Genomic DNA, 6340 nt, shown 5'->3' on the forward strand with positions numbered 1-6340 from the left:
ATAAGACTTGACAGATTTAATCCTTGAATTTGTTTAGGTAGTTTGAGATGCTTAGAATGGAGGATGATGAAACCATTAGGGAATTTTTTGGAAAAATGATGGCTTTGGTGAACCAACCAAAGCTATTGGGAAAAGTAATGATAGAGGAGAGACTAGTTCATAAGACGCTAATGAGTCTTCCAGAAAAGTATGAATCCAAAGTTTCTTCATTAGAAGATTCTAAGGATATTTCGCGGCTAACTTTGAAAGAGTTAGTAAATGCTTTAGAGGATGTTGAACAAAGAAGAGCATTTAGATAAACAACTTCAGTTGATAGTGCTTTGGTTGCTAAAATCAAAAATATGAAACTTGGTCGTAGTAGTTCTAATAAAAATGATTCTGAAAGGAAGGAGATAGGGAAAAGAGTAATGGATGACAAGGGTACTAGATGAGGTGTAAAATGAACCTGATGAAGAAGAAAACATAGAAGATGAATGTATGGCTGTCAAGGGTACTAGATCATTGCAAGAGATTTATGCTCAGTGTCAAGTGGCTATATCAAAACCTAAATTCTACAGTGAAACAACAAACGACTCCAAGCAGATACAAGCCATGAAACAAAAGATGGATATGATTGAAAAGAACAAAACTTGGATATTAGTCGATAAACTACTTGACCAACATGTTATTGGGGTGAAATGGATTTATAAAACTAAACTAAATGTTGATGGCTCTACTAACAAATACAAAGCAAGACTTGTGGTAAAAGGTTATTCTTAGGTGTATGGGATTGATTATAATGAAACTTTTGCCCTAGTGGTAAGACATGATACTATCAGACTGTTGACTACTTTAATTGTTAAAGAAAGGTGGAAAATTTCGCATCTTGATGTCAAGTCTTCCTTCTTGAATGGTTACCTTACTGAGGATATCTTTATATAGCAACCTAAAGGTATGCAAACTGGTTAAACCTCTTTATGGACTTAAGTAGGCTCTTAGGGCTTGGTATGACAAGATTGATGTTTTTTTTATTTCAAAAGGATTCCATAAGAGTGCCAATGAACCCATTTTGTATGTTTTTTTCATCTGCTAATGATGTTAAACTGATCATCTCTTTCTATGTTGATGATTTTTTTATCATTGGATTGAATAGTTATGAATGATTGCAAAGTCAAATTGATGAGAGAATTTGAAATGTCAAACCTAAGGGAGATGAACTATTTTCTAGGTTTACAGTTTATTCAACATGAAGATTATATCAGTAGGCATGAAAGCAAGTATATTGTTGAGTTACTAAAGAAGTTTTGTCTAGAAAACTATAAGGTTGTAGATACTCCACTAGTCTTAAATTGCAAGTTGAGAAAAGAAAATGGGACACTTAATGCAAATAATTCAACTTATAGTAGGAGTATAGGTAATCTACTATATTTGACAACCTCAATACCTAATTTGAAGTTTCTTGCAAGTTTATTATCCTGTTTATGCAGAAGCCTTAACAAACTCATTACTTAGTAGCAAAAAGAATACTCAGGTGCATCATGGGTACCATTGATTTTGGTCTTAAGTTTGAAAAGAATTAAGGTGGAAAGTTGGTCAGTCATTATGATAGTAATTCGGCTGGGAGTTTAGATATCTTTAAGAGTACATAAGGCTATTATTTCTCATTTGGCAATGCAATTTTTTGTTGGAATTCTACAAAACAGGAAGTGGTTGCATAGTCTTTTGCAAAAGTTGTGTATATTTTAGCCTTAGCTGCTGCTAATCAGCTTATCTAAATTAGAAAGGTTTTGAGTGAGTTGAGATTTCAGTAGAAAACGAGAACTCCTTTAATGATTGATAATCAATCAACAATATCTATTGTGAAAATTTCAGTTTTTCATGGAAGGACCAAGCATATCAAAGTTAAGTTTCATTCAATCTGAGAATCTGTGAAGAGTGAAGATGTTATTGTTAAGCATTGTAGTACTAATGTCTAGATAGCTTATATATTCACCAAGTGTTTGAACAAGGGGAGGTGTGTTGCAAGATGAACACGAAGGAGGTGTGTTGAGGAATGGTTTTCTATCGTGCAGTTGAGGTATTCTACAAGCTGTTAATGGTGGATCGTGGGACATGAAGTTTGAAGAGCTAAAAAAGAGCACAGTTGGCTATATGAGATGAAGACTACCATTTTGCTTCATTTTACCAGTTGTTTTATAAATAGTTTGCTATTTACTTTTAACTGTTATCGACTTTTTACTGAGTGTCGGTTGAATATTATTTCTTTACAATTTTTTTTCCTTTGTTCAATGTAAAACACATGTAGAGTGTTGAAAATGTTGTTGGAATCTTTGGCACGGTATTTCATTTAGAAAACTGTCTATTGCAATGTGGTGTTTAGGTCGTGGTTTATTTGTTGACTTTCTCACTCTTGTATATAAGCCACCATGAAGCTAATGAAATAGTGTATTACAACACCCCTTTATTCTACAAAATTTTCTCTCTCATATTCTCCGGATTTCTCCTTCATACTATATTCTTCTTTTTCTTCATTTGTTTTTTAGATTATCTATGATATTGCTACACTTCCATTTCCCTTTATAATTTGGGCTCTTGATTTTTTGTAGTGATAAAGGAAGATTGTATTGACGAGATGTTGCAGTTAAAAAATTAAGTTTCACAGTTTTCTTGTTAGCTTTAAGCATACCTTTGCTTTCCATGGTCTTTTGTATTTTGGATTTGGTATCTTTGGTGGTTTCCAAGTACCATCCTCTTTTTCATCCCAATTATCAAGCTAACCAGTGCAAACAAACATCTATCATAATATCATTATGCCATATGCATGAAAGGGATCTGGTGGCAGGTAAACCACAAAGCAAATTCAGGTGCATGACTTAACATTATTGGTTCATAAGTAACAAATTAACCTCTTTAGCTTTAAGATTAGAAATTTCTTTTGGAATCATACCCCTGCAACACCAAGAGGAGCTTAGGTATATTTGGCAATGAAATTATATATCAACTAGAAAATCATTAAGAAAAAAGATGACATGATAATTTACCTTGTGTTTCTTGACATTAGGATCGCCAATATATTCTCTATTATCCCAGTCAGAAGGCTACAAAAGATGGAAATTTGAAGTTAAAAAAAATAACCTTATGGAGAAAGGTTGAAATCAAAGTCATTATTCAAAAATAAGGTAAATCTTAAAGCACCCTAAGTGGGATGGTTGAATAAAGTACTTGGAAAATTTTCTAAAACAAATTAAAAACAAAAAAGAACTGAAAGAAAAAACTATAGAGGCAATCCCCAAAGAAGGGGGCTCTAGAGACTGATGAAAAATGCATCCAAGCAATTAATTCAACATTCATGCTAAAGGTGAGACAGAATATATTTTAAAGTAAGAACATTGTAATACCCCGTACTTGGATATAGTGGCTAATAGAGCTTATTGGATACCAATTGAGGTTAATTAGAGTATTTAAGAGTAATGAAAAGTGAAAGGAATAGTTTGAAATAAAATATTTCACACGCGAGAAAATAATAATTAAATAATAATATTTTTATCAAGAATGAATTAGCAAGTTAAAAGGTGAATCAGAGGTGAACCAAGATAAAGTGAGACATTTTAGGTCTCGAGGAGACAAGTGAAAATTTTTAAAATAAAATAATATTAATTAGTAATATTTTAACTGTTATCGAAATTAGTCATGAAGAAGAAATATATGATTAATCTATGTGGGAGAGAACAAGTAAGAAAGAATTTAGAAGAAAAACGACGTTAGTGGGCTTCACGTGCCTTTATTAAATAAAGTTAACGCAAGTAAGTATATATTTAAATAATATAGTGATACCTTAGTAAAGTAAAAATTTTATATTTTATTTGTACACGTGTAAAGGAAGGAAGAAATAAGAAAATTGGAGTTTAAAACATGTTGGAAGGACCAAATTGTAAAGGATGAAAGTTTGAAGAGTTAAATGGTAAATAAGAAAAAGTTTAAAGACATATATGTGTAATTTTAATTAAATAGACATTTACTAATCAGGAACAGTTAGATTATGAAGAATATGAGATATACAAGTAAAAGTTACTATTACATGCAAATTATTGCATGTAAAAAGGAGGAAGTTGATGAGAAACATGTGAGACCCCACCATGTGATAATTGATTAAAAGAAAAAGGAATAAAAAATATTTAAATAGGAGAAAATCATAGTTTGGCAAGGATAGCCCATAGTAAACAACATAAGGATCATAATGTGATTTGAAAAGGAAAAGGTATAATCATAGCATGAAATATTATTGGGTGGTAAGGTGGCATTGAAAGGAAATGAAAATGAAATGCAATAAAATACATGTGAAATGTAATGCAAATGAAATAAAAGGAAACATTGCATGAATAAGCTACCAATGGGAGGTGGTGATAATAAGAAAGAGAAGAATTGTTTGGCATGACATGTAAAGAGAAAAGAAAAGAAAAGAAAATAATGGAAAAAAATGGACAATGATGGTGGCGGCTGAAAAGGTTTCGAAAGCCTTTTTACCTTATGATTTTAACCACATGAAAGTAAAAGGAAAATGACAAAATGATGAAACTTTGGGAGAATCTGCTCGCACCAAGGAATGGCAAAATGGCTTTGCCTTGAGAGAAGAAACGAAAGAAAGTTTGAGTGTGGGGAACTTGGGAGAATCTGCCAACACAAAGGAATGGCAAAATGGCTTTGCCTTGAGAAAACCCACACCCTTGGAAAGAAAAAGAGAAAGGATTAGCTTGGAAGCAAAGTAAGAAGGAAGAAAAGAGAAAGGAAGAAAGAAATAAAGGAGAAAGAAGAAAAAAAAAAGACAAGGTTCGGCTTAGTGCTTCCAAGTTAAGAAAGGTAAGTAGAATTTTGATTTTGGTTATGAATTTCTTGAGGAAATGAGTTGGTAATTGTGTGAAAATGTTGTGGCAGCAAAGGTTTTCGAAGAATTAAAAGAAATAGATGCGTGCATGTAGGTGGATCTTGTAATGCATGGTGATTTTGAGATAGATAAACAATGGGTAAGTATTTTGGTCTTGAAATCACAAGTAAATAAGAGAAATGAGATGTGTGCTAATTGTTCATGTTTGTGGCCGCAACAATGACCATGGATGTGAGGAAATTGTGAGCTATATGTGTGGAACTCAAGCTAAAACCAAAAGGTAAACATGCAATATAATTACATTGTGTTGTGTTGGATTGGATTGGTTGAAAGTATGTGGATTATGAGTTAAATGTTTATGAATAATGTTGATGAAAATTATGAAACTAGGTTAAGAATTTATTGATTGATGTGCTACCCTTAATCGAGTATAATTAATTGTGTTGAGTTTGAATGGTTGCTAGGAAGTTGTGCAAGTGAAGAAAGTTTGTCGTAGTGGTGTGCCGGATGAGGTAACGAGTGATCGGTAAGTAGAGTTAGTTAGATATGCACTTGAATCAATGGCAACGTAATGTCCCGCTATTGTAAAGTGAGTAGGAGGTGTCGATTTTCAAATTTCAATAATATATATATATATTGCTTTATGGTGGATAGACGTATCGATTTATTTTAAATACGATTTTTGGATAGCATGAGCTGGTAGATATCTTAAGAATTTGTGAATGTCAAAGTATTTGAAATTATCTTGATCATATATATATATATATATATATATATACAAGTTATGTATGTAAAGGATTTTAAAACCGAAAAACAAGCTTTTTACTACATTTTTTATCAAAATGTGCCTTATTGATTGTGTGATGCATATTCATGAATGAATTTCATACTCACTATGCTGATTTGACATCCAAACCTCATGCAAAAGGTTTATAATGTAAAGTTTTATAAAAAGGGGATTTTATCATGTTACGATGATCTGTATTTTGAAAATGATTTGAAATGATCCTTTGAAAATTCGATTTATCTTTTAAATGGTTTTATCAAATCGGGAGATTTGAGAGTCGGCTGGTTGTCACTTCTATTAAGTATGACCTTTGTGCATAAGTGAGCTCTAACTAGAGAACTTTTGAGTCCCCGACGGGCTGTTAGACATAGATGGGGTCACGATCTGTGATATACATGGTAAGGCCATGGGTTGATATATGTGGCTAGGCCACAAGTGATATACGTGGTTGCGATCGTCTGATTTCTCCAATGTCGGTCAATATCGTTGAGACTACCATGGTTATGGGGATCTGGTGGAGCGGAGCTCCAGGATGTTATTACTTGGAAGTAGGTCCATAAGTTCTTTATTTCTATTACTTACTCGAGAGTGATATCTCTTTGGGTTTTCACGTACATAGTTTTTTGCATGATGAGAAATACTAGTTTTTTTCGCAACTCGCCTATTTGATTAAAAGCTTTCAGTGCTTTAAA

This window comes from Theobroma umbraticum, unplaced genomic scaffold, assembly GCF_002168275.2.
Source record: "Theobroma umbraticum cultivar Fairchild unplaced genomic scaffold, ASM216827v3 scaffold_147.0, whole genome shotgun sequence".
Taxonomy (NCBI): Eukaryota; Viridiplantae; Streptophyta; class Magnoliopsida; order Malvales; family Malvaceae; genus Theobroma; species Theobroma umbraticum.